We start from the raw sequence: 15,179 nt of genomic DNA on the forward strand, positions 1-15,179 counted from the left end.
CCACTACAACAAGCCCTAAACCCAAACTAATGTGTCCAAGCATAAGGGCCGTGTATTAAAAGTTCAAAGGGTAGCTAAAGAAGCAGGTGGCTTTGAGTAAAGCTTTCCTTAAAGATCAGTGTCTTACCAACAGCAGCATTACCACATTACAGTAATGTTGTTAGCAAGGGAAAACAATTTACACTGGGAATGCCTGATCGCAGTCAGTGAGATCATTCTATGAAACATTATCTTATTAATCTAATCAGCCGCTCCCAGTGCGCTGGTTTGTTCAGGCTGTGTGAGCTGTGGACCATCTCTCATCCATGTATGATCATGTCTGTGTGGGTTGTGGTATAAATAAAATCTCTTAGTCTGATGCAGCTAACAATTTTCTACATGCTTGCATTTCATCCTCATTTGTATACACAAAGATATGAGTTTTGTTTTTTGTGATTTAGCACAGGTTGGCCTGGTGGGGGCGCTGTGATTGTGGAGCAATGTAAAGCACCAGAGGAAAGGCCTAAAACAGGGGTATTCACACTTTTTCAGCCTGAGAGCTACTTTTAAAGTGACCAAGTCAAAATGATCTACCAACATTATTAATGATTCACGTTTATTTATATAGCCTACTATATGAACATATACATAACACTTAATATACAATATGTCGGTGTAGCCTACCTTTCATAACTGCATGAACCCATATGGCACAATACATTTTCATACATTTTTGGTCGCCCAGTCGTTGGTCGGACTATGCGACGAGGGGGGGGGGGGGGTTAATAGCGCTGCAGCTGCATTTACCGTACGCCCCTGTCTGTATGTGAACCTGTGTCTGTCTATGTGCGGGCAGAGATGAGAGATGGGGCCCTAGTTTCGTCGACCAGGTGAAGTCTAACGTCAGCGCAGCTTCGCCACGCCAACGGGGTGTGGCCCAGGTCCATTTCGCAAGATTCGTGGGCCGCGCAGTCAGACTTACGCCAGCGCAATCCCTCCCCTCGTCCCTCCAACCGGCGCAAACGGCAAAGAGGGAGGAGAGAGGGCGGAAGGGAGACAGGAGGAGGAGAGAAAGGCGTGGAGTGGGTTTGACACAGCCGAGTCAGATCTTCACCAATCAAAGGAGCTCCTCTCCTCACCTTTAACTGCGCGGCGGGTGATGCGCGCTGCAAGTTTGTCATTTTATACTTTGACATGGACGGAGGAAACAGCGACGCCAGAGGCCGAACCTCTCCCCGGAGGAAACAGCTGTTTCCCCGGAGGTCCGAGCTCAGAGTGACCAACAATGAGTTTACTAATAATAATACAAATATCCTTAATCAGGTTTGATCTGATACACTGAGAACCCCTGCCCAATAGTATAAGAAACAACAACTAATAAACTAATAAAGAAACTCACATTTATTCAAACCCTGTGCAAGATGATGAGACAAAGATAAACAAACACCATGCGTAACGGATGAAATCCGCGTAAAGGACGCTCTCTCTCTCTCTCTCTCTCTCTCTCTGTCCGTCTCTTTTTTTCTCTTTTTTTCTGTGATAGAGAGTATACTGTAGTAGGCTATATACTGACTATCTGATACCGAGGCAGTGGTGGTGGACTAAGAGAGATGAAGATTTGTGTTTTGTTTTTCATTACGGCTGCCTGATGCGGTCGCTGGCGTTAATAAATTAATAAGTAAATAAATAAATAAATAAAGCGATCATCACAAGGGCAGAGTGGTATCTCAACACGGCAGCGACATGCAGTCATTCACCCTCAGTCCTGCTTTTGGGACATCCACAGCTGCTTTTCAGTGCCAGTTCGTCCCTGCTGTGTTAATTCAGGTGGAGTTTCCATTACGCGTGCCACAGCCTTTGATCTCTGCTTTGATCTGACGTCAGATGTGACGGGACAATCTATATAGATATAAATTCACGTGTTGATTCCATTAGTTGCATTAAATAGTGGTTATTGTGGATATTTATTGCATTGAAATGTGTCTGGAACTGTGGAGATCTGCCTGTGAGGTCTTGGTGACGTGTGTGCACTGCAGGTCAGTCAGCCAAACTTGCACTGCACCTGCTGCGCTCCGCGCTGCGCTGAGACTAGACCTGGTTGGAGGTGGCGAGCTTTCAGCGCAACTTCGGCGGGACATTTTCGGACGAAACTTCCACTGCACCAAGCTGAATCTGTGACGCCTCCCCCTGCTGCGCGGCCACGCCTATCTCAGCGCAGCACGATCTGCCAATCTTCCAATCTGACTTTGCGCTAGGCTGCGCTGGTCGAAACTTGCATTAGACCGGCTGCGTTACCTTGCGCCACCTGCGCTGCGCCAGCAAACTAGGGCCCATTGTGTTTTTTTAATAATCATGCTAGCGTTTCACCATCTCTCATCTCCGCCAGTCAGCCTCTCAACCTGCCGCCTCTCTCGCGTGTGGGCGCACCGCACATAAACACACGTGAAGGAAAAAAATAAATAAATAAAAAAAATTTTGACACATTTTTTGATCAAGCTGTGCGTACGCACAACTCTCCGCAATATTCCATTGATAAATCACACCGGACCCAAGAATGGTGCGGACATGAACACACCTCATATTCCACCCCCAGAATGCCTCAGCACAACCATATATGGTCAGCACGTGCATAATTAAGTAGCCATGTGCGCTCTGTGGAGCGGCAACAAAGTAACAACAAAGACAACGGGCGGAGAGCGTGACTCACCCAGAATGATGCTTCGGCGGACCTGCCCTCGCTTTTGAGGTCGGTTGTGAGAAAAATGCCTGCTGTCCAGACAACTGTGTTTTTTTAAATATACTTTTTTTGTTGTTCTTCATCTCGCGATCGACCCACACTGTCTTCGACGTAATGAGCACCCCTGGCCTAAAACTTCCTCTCTGAACAGTCTGACAGTTAGCTGGATACGATAAAATATCTTTATCATGCCAGTTAGGCCAGTGGCAGTACTACAGGTGGGGGTCAAAATTTTGAACAAGGAGGAAGTGTCTGGTCCCTGTGACCCGGCCCCGAATGAGCGGAAGAAGATGGATGGATGGAATTGTAAAATAGGATAAATTGTCTTATTTTTGAAAAGCAAAACAAATAAAAATGCTCAGTGACTATAAAAGCATGGAAAGTCAATGCAGGCTCAGACCAGTGTTTCATATAAATTTCTGCTATCTTATTATCCAATTCACTGTTTTTTTGTTTCAAATATATGATAAGTAAAAGGCGTCTTCGCACATCTGTTTTTACAGGTGTGTCGGACTAGGCTCAGTTGATCCGGACTTATTTGTGAAAAGAGGAATCCGCACCCATAGTCCCGGTAGTTTGCCTGAAGAAGGTCCTTAGACCGAAACATTGCTATAATTAAAAATTCATACAAGTTACGCAGTGTGTGGGATTCCTCTTTTCACAAATGTACTGTATGTGATAGAAATCCTCAAGTCCATGTATTTAAAAGAATTTGTTTTCTGACATTTATACAAACTGATGAATATGCATTCACATTACTGCATTTATTTATTTTTAAGTAATATTTGTGCACGTCAGAAATAGATTTTAGTGGATACTTTTTACGCTAAATGGAGCCACAAATACATCTGTGTGCATTGAAAAATACTTGAATGGAGTGAGTCGTTTACGTATAAATCACAGACTACATCCTGTTTGCGTTTATCCATTTTGAGACCGATCTGACTCCATACCTTAACCAGGGCATCTTATTACCTAATTCACCCACTTAATCGCTTCTTCTTTGACAGCTTTACCTGTCTGGTCAGGGAATCACGACCGTACGTCATTTATGTTACTAGCACACCGGTAATATTAAGTGTACCCGCGGTAATGTCGTCATCAGTGTCCATGTTGGTGTAAGATTTGGCCCATGTCTATTTAAGCGAGGGTCTGTTCAGGCTCTGACCCTGTTTTAATAAGATTACCTGCACCAAGAGCTGCACAGATCTGCAGTTACTTGATGCCTTGGCCAGGGCTGCACTCCCTCACCTTATTACCTCCTACTGCTGTGCTATCTTTTCACCAAGGCAATCCCAGTGTTTACCGAGATCTAGTTTTATGCCTCGTCAAATAGGTCAGCCAGAATGGAGATCTCATCGCTTTAAATGAAACTGTAGCTGGGTCACAGACCTAGATAAAACAAAATGAGGACTTGTGTTTAACATTAATTTCAAAATTAAACCATCTGTAGTTTTTGCATTCATTGTATTGTTTTTTACTATTACTCAAATGTATTGCCGGATTTGGAATATACCTTAATGGTCTGACGATAATTTAAGGAATGAAATATGAACCTGTTGACCCTTTGAATGTCTCCTGCCACTTGAATTTCCAGTAGTAAAATGACACGTCTCGTGCAGACCGCCACACTTTCAGCTCTAATGAGACTTCATTACAGTTTGCCTTTTTACTTAAGTGAAGATAACTAACACATTAGCATTACTTGAGACTGTAAGGTGATTAAATAATTATTGTTTTAAAGCGCACTGGCTAAGAGACATGTTTAATGGTGGCTTCTTGAAACCATGCCCTGACGAGTTATTACACACGGAGCCTAAGCTGCTTCTCTGGCTAATTTGAGCCCCGAGAAAATAAACCCCCACCTAAAGCCACCTTATAAGCCTGCCTCGCATCCGTTGATGTCACAACTGCATCACATGTAGCGTAGCCAGGCAGGCAGGCAAGCAAGTTTAGACTGCCTAATGCACACCCACACACATGGATAAAAAAGAAATATGAACAACTTAACCTGTTGCATTTGGTATGAATGGCACTGATTGGCTATTATGTCACTGCAGCATATTCTAATAGGTTGTGTGTACGACTTTAGTGTAATTTAATTCACAAGTATCTGTGTAAAGATGTTTTTTTCTGCTATTTTATCAATCACATAGTTTGTAGTTGTACTGTCCACTAACAAACACTGAGGGTAGCTATTTAAATGATTTTATTTCACAGCGTGTTTCCCATCTGGAAGGGTTTGCTAAAGGAGATTCACAAGGGTTTATCTTGTAATCTTGAAATGTGCAAGACTGTAAAAGATGGATGGATGGATGGATGGATGGATGGATGGATGGATGGATGGATGGATGGATGGATGGATGGATGGATGGATGGATGGATGGATGGATGGATGGATGGATGGATGGATGGATGGATGGATGGATGGATGGATGGATGGATGGATGGATGGATGGATGGATGGATGAGTAGGTATATACTAATATACTAGATCTAATATGTTTTGTGCTGCAACACTTAAACTGGCCAGACAAGATAAGTCAAAGGCTACTGCAGTGAGGTGAATCCAATGTTTTTTTTACTAATTTCATTTTGTTCAACAACTCAACTACTGTATGACCTTACGACTCAGGAAAGTTCAATGGATTTTAAGTTGTAAAATCACGAAATCATGCATTGTCATGTCTTGGTCTGACCTGTTTCTACATAAGTGCTACAAATGGACTGGCACCCGGAGTCACTAAGCACCTCTGGTCCACATTCAAAAGTGGATGTTCAGAGTAAAAACAGGTGCTGTGTATTGTAGTGTGCTGAATCTTTCCTCCACTGTTACCTGAAGATGTGAGGCTTCTTGTTTTGTGTATGGGTCCAATGCTAGTCGGAGGTATCAAGTTTTCAGGTTGTTCAAGCGTCCATCCTGTTCTCGTGACCACATACTGTATATCTCAGTAACACCTTCAAGGAAATTCTTAAAATTTGGTACAAACATTTACTTGGACTAGAAGAAAATGATGAAGTGATAACATTTTATACTGAAATAAGTTAAAGGTCTAATTCACTATGTTGTTGAAGTTGTTTATTTATAGTAGGATAAGCCCCTTGAGTTGTAACAACTCGTTTACGAGGGGGTCCTACACAAAAAACATCAAGACATAACACAACTCAGCACAATACAATGAAAGGAAACAAGACAATACAATACAATACAAACACTAAAGCAAAACAAAAAACAAACAAACAATCAAACCAAAAGAACAAACAAGACAGACATATACAAAAATCACTTAGACAAAATTGAGATAATGGTGTGCAAAAACACTTCAAGCCTTTGGAGGAGACATTGGCGACATATGTGGGTCAGTAATTCTACTTATATGTGTAGTTCTACTGTTGACAAGTATTGCTTAAAGTAATACTAATCACACCTGCTAATCCCTGCTTAAAGATATTTAGGTCATTTTTTCTCTTTTGAATTGACTGTTTCAATAATTATGAATGACACATTCCCACATAAATTGTGCTTAATTTTTGTCCAGAAAATGTAAAATCCCAGAACTATCAACTGTGCCTCCAGCTGCATACACATTTAGACAACTTTGTGTTATTTGAAAATCTTGTGTACCTACTCCCTGCCCTTCCTACAAAGCAATATTTGTAAGCTGCTCAGTTTACCATTGTGCAGTCATACATCTTATTCTCACTGCACCGTAGTCCGTGTTGCTTGAATTTACAATGTCCCATGGACATGGGTGTTTACTGTCATCTACCTCGGGCATTAAAAGTCTTCAGCTTACCACCCAACATTTGTATCATGACTAACTCTATAGCTCTCTTCACACAGACCTTATTCAGACCTGCAGGGATAAGCGAAGGGGAAACTGATGGCAGATGGAAGGAGGAGGAATAATGTTAAAATCCCATCAATGTGTAAATAAACAAATAATCAACAGGAGCTGCTTATTATTCATGCCGCTCAAAGTGATACTTTAGCTATTGTGTGTCAAGATGATTAGACCGTCTCAATAACTCATGGCTGGAGTAAAATCTCTAAAGAGCTAAGCTCATAATTGGCCCCCTATAGACAATGGAGGGCTTTTACCTTGTCAACAAGGTACAGTAGGATAGACCCTCAGGATGTAGGTCATGGCTGTCCACTCCACTAACCAACATTTAATACATAGTACGCACAAGGTAATGTGGTAATGCATACAGATTAAAGCATGAAAAGTAACAAATTTACATTTTATCACTGCAGAATTATTATTAAATTTAAACTATCAGCCACTCAGACTTATCATTATAATGTTATCATGTCTTCTATAATGATTATGTTGTCACATCTCCATTGATTCCATTGACTGTTTCCCCAGACCAAAACAATGAGTTAAAAGAGGCAAAAAGAAAAACCTCTGTTGAGCTGCATCATTAATCTGATCACATAAAGCTGATTGATTCTTAGAAATAATAATATTTGTTAATGGTTTAGAGGTACAGTAATTGATCTCATTATAATTTTTCACACAACACAGTTCACAATAGTCAAAGGGAATTTTGCAGGTGTTTGTCATGTCCTGTTGGGACTTCTGTCACTAGTGGATTTGTGATCCAAGGAGACTTAAGTAGCTGTAAAAAACTTAACATCTGACCTACTACCTTTGCCATACTGCCCCTATATTGTCATCCTGAGACTCAGTATTTCAGCTGCTGTAGACTTAACACCTCAGTGACCTAAAACCTCTGCACCGACCACAAAACTAATAAGGATCTGGACAATAAGGTCAAAGGACTTACAATCCCCTAAATACTTATAGTATCTGTTGATATTACCTCCTCTCCCATTCTGTGGACTGGAGCCAAACTATCCAACTCTAGGCTCAAGTCCCAGACTAGTGACTGACTTAACCACTGAAGAAGCCAAAAAATGTTCCAAACAAACATACGACTTCTGTACAAGTAATATTTAACCAGTGGATTTTGTTTTATACATCCAAGTGTGTGACCATTTTGATATAAAATCTCTTCTACTCTAAAAGATTTGAGTCAAATGATGCAGCTGATCTTAAAAAATAAGACAACTACACATTTACTGTAGAAGCCTGTTTTGGGGAAGACTGTCAAGAGTAATTGATCTTCTTGTTGTTCGTCCTGTTTGTTCCTGTACTGAGTACCTGTTCCTGAGTACTGACGAGATGCTGCTACAAGCTGCTATTTCAGTGCAGCAAAGTAAACTTACAAAAAGATAAAACTGTCTCTTTTTCTTCCTGATGTGCTGCCAGTGGGTTGTATTTTATACATCATCCCTGTGATCTTTGTGTTTGTCCACCAATTGTCCATCAGACATTGAAAAAGATTTTTCACTGAACTTCTAGAAACAATAGCTTAAAATGTCATATACTTGTCAAAAACCTGTGGAATAGAGTCTCTGGTGTAGATCTGTCTTTTTCACAATCAATCAACTGTTTAATAATAGTTAAGTCAGGGTTATACTTGAAATAATTCACAGAAATTATTCCACAACAAACTATTTTATTGAGAAAATCCAGCACTTCCTAGAACTTACACTATTCTACTCTTCAATTAATCAAATCAAACACTGATCACAAAGGCACAGACAGAAAGCTGATGATTAATGTAGTGAAGTGACGGTGTTGGAAGACTTGGCGAACTGCCAACAGGAAAATAACTGGACTTTCCTACTGACCATGACATCCTCACTGGTGACTGGACTCTACCCAAGAAAAAGAAAAAGTGAGAATTTATTTCACCTCCTTCACTACCTGTGTGTGTCTCTTCTGCAGACTGGATGTTATGTAATGCTGTTTATCTGTAGCTTCTTCGCATTTTCTTTCATGTTGTATATTTTAGCTTTCATGGCCTCTGACAAATGTTGACCTCCTTGTTCTAATAACGCTAAAAAACAGACTAATATAATAATATAAACACTTCTTTCCTCTTTCTCTGCAGTCTGCTGTTTGTGAGAACTAAATATGAAAAAGACACAACCCGGCTTTAATGACCTGTCTCAGTCGGTCTCAGTGGCGGTTACACGACTGTAACAAGCCCTCAGGTTTTTACCTTCATCCCAGAGTTGATCTAATATTATGGGCTTTCTCAAGAGAGATACTTTTGTTGTTATCACACTTACCTCTGTTGTATTGTGGTAAGTGGTTCTCAAACATACTGCACTGTGAACATTGTTTCTTCACCAACCATTGTTCTTCTCTCCAGCTGTAAAAGCAAACCTCCCCTTTGCTTGCCTTGTATTAGCGTCTGTGTTCTCCAGCATTACTTGAACTCCGCCTCTGACAAACAGACTAATTTGATCATCTGTGTTCACATCTCTCCAAGGAATTGTCCTGGGCTTTCCTCTGCTTAATTTATCAGCCACCACCAATATAAAGTATTCAGCCTTCCCTGTAGAGCTGCGGATGAGAATCCTGCAGATGACGTTGATGCTGCCTCTCATCATTTCCAGTCTGATCACAGGTTAGAGCCACACACAACCAGTTTGACCCGCACTCAGCTTTCTGATAACAATCAATACAATACATAAACACAATAGATTTATCAGGGTACCAGAATATTTCTGACATGCCAAAAAAATATTTTGAAATATATATTTTTAAAGACGTACATATTTACATGGTGACCTACTTTCACCTTTTTTTCTGAATCAGACATGTGGTCTGTTGACAGAAAAGAACTGGGCTGAGGGTCTTGAGCTATTTCAGGGTCACCACCACCACACTTGTTGCTGCGTTCGCTGGCACCGCCTCAGCTGTGACCATCCAGCCAGGAAACTCATCCAGGAGCAGCCCAGCGACCTCCAGTGGTGGAAAGGAGGCTGTGCTGCGCTGTGTTGATGCCTCTAGATCTGATCAGGTGTGTGCTGGTGATGAATCCAAATTACAGGGAAGTTATGAGGATGCAGTAAGACGTCAGCCTCCAACTGGGAGTACATGCAACAGATATGTGTTTTTACATTTTTAGACAAACATGCCTCTGGTTGAAGCTTGTTTCATAAAGGTAAGATCATTTTTATATTCGGTCTGTCACTAATTCATACTCACAAACTTTTAACATGTTTATATTCCAGTGTAAAACAGGAATGCGACTACATTAAAATCATGTTTCTGATGTCTGTTTTGTTGAGGCAGATGAAAACCATGAGGTTCATTTATTTATATATTTTTTATTGTTTTGCCTTAAACCAGAGTGAGTATCATGATGCACAACCAACACAGTTCTTGTTCAGTTTGATCGTCACAGATGCGAGCACCAGAGCAGCAGGCATCCCACAGACTGGCATGGTCTCCATGGTGATAGAGTTGTCGTGTGCTGGATCGCCCACTGAAGATGTATCGCTGCTTCTGATCATCGACCGGATTCTGTAAGTGAAAAGTGATTTGATCTATATTCACTTCTTCTAAAGGCTGTTTGAGGTTTTAGAATATAAGGTTTGGGTGAAGACAAGAGGTAAAGACATAAAAGTAGTTCATTGATAGAATTACATTATTTGTCAATTAGGGTGTTGAGACATACACTTAAATGCTATATCTGTCCTTTATGTTTTGAATTGAAATAATGAATAGTTCATTAATAATTTTATTTAATTTCACCTGTTGCATTGTAAAACTTCACACCCTAAACTACAACATGTAACATGTAACAGACAGAAACCAACTCTCACATACAGATCCCTACTCTGGCCTCAGCTCTTTATGTGTATTTGTCAAAAGGGATTGTGTGAGGACGGTCACGAGTGTCCTGGTTGACTATATCAGTGTGGATGTGGTGCAGCATCTGGCCAGATGAAGAAGATTCATGTTGTTGTTGGGTGTAGCTACTGTACCAACAGTAGTAGTTCAGACTTGTTGAATATGAACAGAGATGTTTAATGATTGTGGCTCCACAATGTTTTCACCCAATAACCTTTATCCTGTGCTCTTGAATTTAATTCTCAAACAAAATACTGTCAGTACAATTTGAATTTGTCCACAGGACTTTATGGAAACAGCTCGTACAGTATGTGAGTTGGTGAATGTACCAACCATACAGTCTATGGTACCAACCTTAGAAATTTGCTTGCTTTGCTGCAGATGTGTCTTTCATTGGGAGCCCTCCAGCTCCACCTGGTGGCCGGAGTGGCAGTGACCCAGTTACACATGGGATTCATGATCATATACAGTACTGTAGCTACATATAGAACTGGTAAATATTTAATGGTACTGTATTTTATAGGAGTAGACACAGCTGAGCCTTTTCCTGGAGCTGAAACATCAGTGTTCTTTTATTTGTGCTTCTTCTGCAAAGAGCTACAGGAGATTATGGTTTATTAAAGAAAGAAAGAAACATTAAGACATCATTTCACATCACTATTTTCACTATTTAAAAAAATAAATAAATAAATTAAATCAGGAAATAAAAAACCTTAGTGTGTCTGTCTTGGAAATGAGATAAATCAAAACAAGCCATTACTTTATTCGATCATTAAGACAATGTTGGCTTGTCCTCAAACCCCTAAAGCTTCTCCGTCTGTCAACTCTACTGATCTGTGGGGAAATAAATGTGTTCAGTCACAAGTCTGGACATATTGCAGCGTTTGAGTTCTGTGCAAAGTAGCGTTATTAATAGAAAACTAGAAACACACCCGAAATGCATTTATCTGCCAAACAGCCACAGGCGGGAGAAGTATAAGAAAAAAACTGGCTGCTCCCACTGGGCGTTGAGTGCATTGCTTCTCTGTGTTTACTGACATCGCCCAGAGCTCGGTGCAGCTGTGAGGAGGGAGGAAGAGAAAAGGAGGGAGGAGGAGGAGGAGGAGGAGGAGGAGGAGGAGGAGGAGGAGGGGGCGTGAGCATCACAGTAAGAGAAAAGGAAGGAGGGGTTTCATTGAGGGTGAGGGAGCTTAAAAGAGATGGTGAGAAAAAGCAAGAGAGAGAGCGGAGAGGGGAGGACTGTGTGTGTGAGAGAGGGAGAGGGGGGACGATGCTGTTGCCAGGGAACAGCGGTGAAGTAGAAACGTCCATCTTTCCCCAGCTTGTAGGAGGAGGACAACAACACATGAAACGATGGATGTGAAGTGGAGCGGACGCGAGGAGAAGGAAAACAGCTGATTGTGACCGCGGGCAGAACTTCAGGGAGTCAAAGAGAAGGTAAGGCAGGTGTGATTACATAACCATGAAAACACAGCTCGCATACGGGTGACATCATCACCACAGCAGGATTAGAGGCTGGGATAGGGGCATTAGTGTCGGCAGAGAGAGAGAGAGAGAGAGAGAGAGGAGGAGGAGGGGGATTCAGAGGGGTAGATGTGATGTGAGGCAGAGTGATGGAGAGTGTTCATCACGGGACGAGCTGGGATTATCTGTGGTCCAAAAAAAAAAAAAAACACACAGCGTGACGGGATGTGAAGATGAGAGCAGCAGGATGGTGTTTGTGTCTGTGTGATGAGTGATGACCCTGCTTCTCCTCCTCTCAGCAGGGGGGACTCTGCCTCTCCGTCAGCCTTCAGCATCATCATCAGCAGCAGCAGCAGCAGCGACAGCGGCGTCAGGAAACAGGCAGAGTCGACACAAATGTCCCACCTGCAGATCCAAACAGTGAGGACCCTCGATCTGATCAGGCAGCTCTGAAACCGAGGAGGAGGAGGAGGAGGAAGAGAAAACAGAGCTTCTGAGAGCGAAACAGGGAAGCTTTCAAAACGGCGAAGAGGAAATCTTCTTTAATTACAGTGTGTGAGTACTTTTGACTTTTATCTTAGCCTTGATTTTTCTGCTAATAGCTGCCTGGAGACAAGAGGGTTTTTTTTTCATGAGGCGGATCAATGACATCATGTAAACACTGTCCTTCACTCTGCTTCTATGGATGACTCTATACGTAACGTCAGTAAAGGAAACGATGGCAGTCGTGACCGAACACAAGGGTCCCTACCGCCCTGACAATCTATTTTCTCAACCAATAATTATGATTCCAGCCAATTTAGAAAATTAGAAACCGACAGAGCAACCAAACAGACAGATAAAAGAACAATGTTGCTGGTGACACACACACACACACACATACACACAAAATGTGACAATGAAAGTATGACGATGAATTTATGGCTAAAGTTACAGCGTAACATGGCCAGACCAGGTGAACCTGTTTAACCATTAACCGCTCACCACAGCTTTCGGATCAGAGTCAGACTGATGACAGGTCGACAGATTTTTCTGAAACAGTCCTTCCTGGTTTGACGGAGAGAAACAGATTCCTTCAGCCACTCGTCAGATGATTTCCACAATAATTTTCTGACTAGCAGTCTGTCTAAAGAGGTGACCTGGGCTGCATGTCTGGCTCAACTACCCCAAAAATGTTCAATTATTGAAGGTCGGGGAAACCACAGATAGATGACCCCAAAAAGTTCACAGCGTCTGACCTTGTAGGAGTTGAAGAGATAACATCTCTTGATCCTTTGAACGTTTGGCACAGAGGGATGAAGAGTCTTTGAATATTTTATGTAACCTAGTGGTAGAAAAATGTGTCCAGTTAATTTCTGTCAAAGTCGAAACACTTGGAGGGTCACACTTGCTCCAGTAGATATCAAGAGACGTGTTTTAACTTGGATTGTTTATCCACGGACTGTTTCCATGGGCTCTGAAGTCTGTTTACATCACTGCTCTTGTGTCTGGAGATGTGCGTCAGACAAGCTGAGGAAGATTTCACTCATAATGTCTCGTGCCTTTTATCATCAATGGCTCCATTGATAATTATCTCCCAGCTGCAGCCATGTAAATTATTACATAAGGCAGAAGGAGGAAGGAAACAGTGTATTCAAATGGAGGATCTACTGCTCCTCTACAGTTTTACTTACAGTACTGTGTGTCAAAAGGAGGGTTAAGTTCAGTTTCTGTTCTGTTGAGTGAAGAGTTTTTGGTGTTCGATGGATAAAACATAATGAATGGCTGACAACATTGTGTTTGGGAAATGAAGGCTGCTCTGCCATCTGGACACAAATCCCCACCAAACACGTGCTGCTGCAGCATCACTTTGTGTCCGTCAATCATCACCAGCGCAGTGTGTGAGCAGCTGAGCCTCGGTTGCACGCAGACAACAAACCTCACGCACTGATCTGCTGTTTCCGTGTGAACTTTCTGCTTCACTCGGTCTTTTTATTGTTTTGATCCAGCAGCAGGCGGAAATGATCAATCGGTCTCACTGTGTGTGATGATACGATTGTGAGATCAAAGGAAGGCGACTCCAATTTTGATTTAGCCTTTTATGAAAGTTGCGATAAAGGAATTCCCCACATAAAATACTAGGACTTTCTCATGGGCTGTAATACACCGTAAACACCTCACCACTCCAGCTCCATCATCCACACTGAAATGTATATATGTGACATTTATGATACATACTATAAGGGATATATTATTATTACATATATACATCATCTGGATATATGAAGATCATTTTATAACATAGATGACTCAACCTTCATAAAAATGTGTGTGTGCGCGCATGTAAGGAAAATCTACATAACAAATTTCATATGGCATCATATGTTTCACCTATATACATTAGTACTATATGTTTACTGTAAATGTGCAATTTTATTGAGACATACCTATACGTACATCGATATACATGCCTGTCTTTTATATTTATATATATATTATTAACATATGTCAATAGGCTTTGGTATCGATATGAATGTACATGTTATGTAGGTTCACAATCTGAGCATAAATGGCAAACTGTAAAATCTATACAACACACATTCACTACATATAAGTGACATGTATAATTAATAATATTCATTATGTCAAAGTACAGTGTGACATGTTTATATGGTCTTTACATGTCACTATATGAAATTATTACAATTTCTAATACGCTTCATATATAATTGTTACATAAGTACATATATTTCATGAGTAACATTCAGTGTATGCACATATATGACATCTGCGAATGGGCGTTTACGACGCAGTCACAACACTGACGTCACGCAGCCTGGGGCCATGTGCCTCGTAGTTGCAGTGTTTTCCATGTGGCCTCTGATGTGTCTCTCAGTAGCACATCAGTGCCGTCCCAGTGGACAAATGGACTGTGGTAACGTCTGCTGCCGCTGCATGAACTCCGACTGGGACAGAGATGCAGGAAGGACACTCCATCCATCCATCCCTCCCCCCCATCATGTGCACATTTCTGACACACGATGTCCACTCGTGCATCACTGATCCTCGTATGACAGCCCGTATGAGCAGAACGTGACACACCGTAAAGCTTTACGTGACATGATAAGAAGAAGGATGTGAAACCTTAGATGGAAGCCTCCTGTCATTTCTGATTTGGTTATGTAAAATAGTTTCTGTTCAGATCACTATCTGTTTCGTGGCTGCATGTATGATTTCCCTGTATCCCCCTTGAGGGAGTGTACAGTATGAGTAATGTGTTTTATTTTTGTCGCCTCCCT

The sequence above is a fragment of the Trachurus trachurus genome (genome assembly GCF_905171665.1).
Source record: "Trachurus trachurus genome assembly, chromosome: 17".
NCBI classification, from domain to species: Eukaryota; Metazoa; Chordata; class Actinopteri; order Carangiformes; family Carangidae; genus Trachurus; species Trachurus trachurus.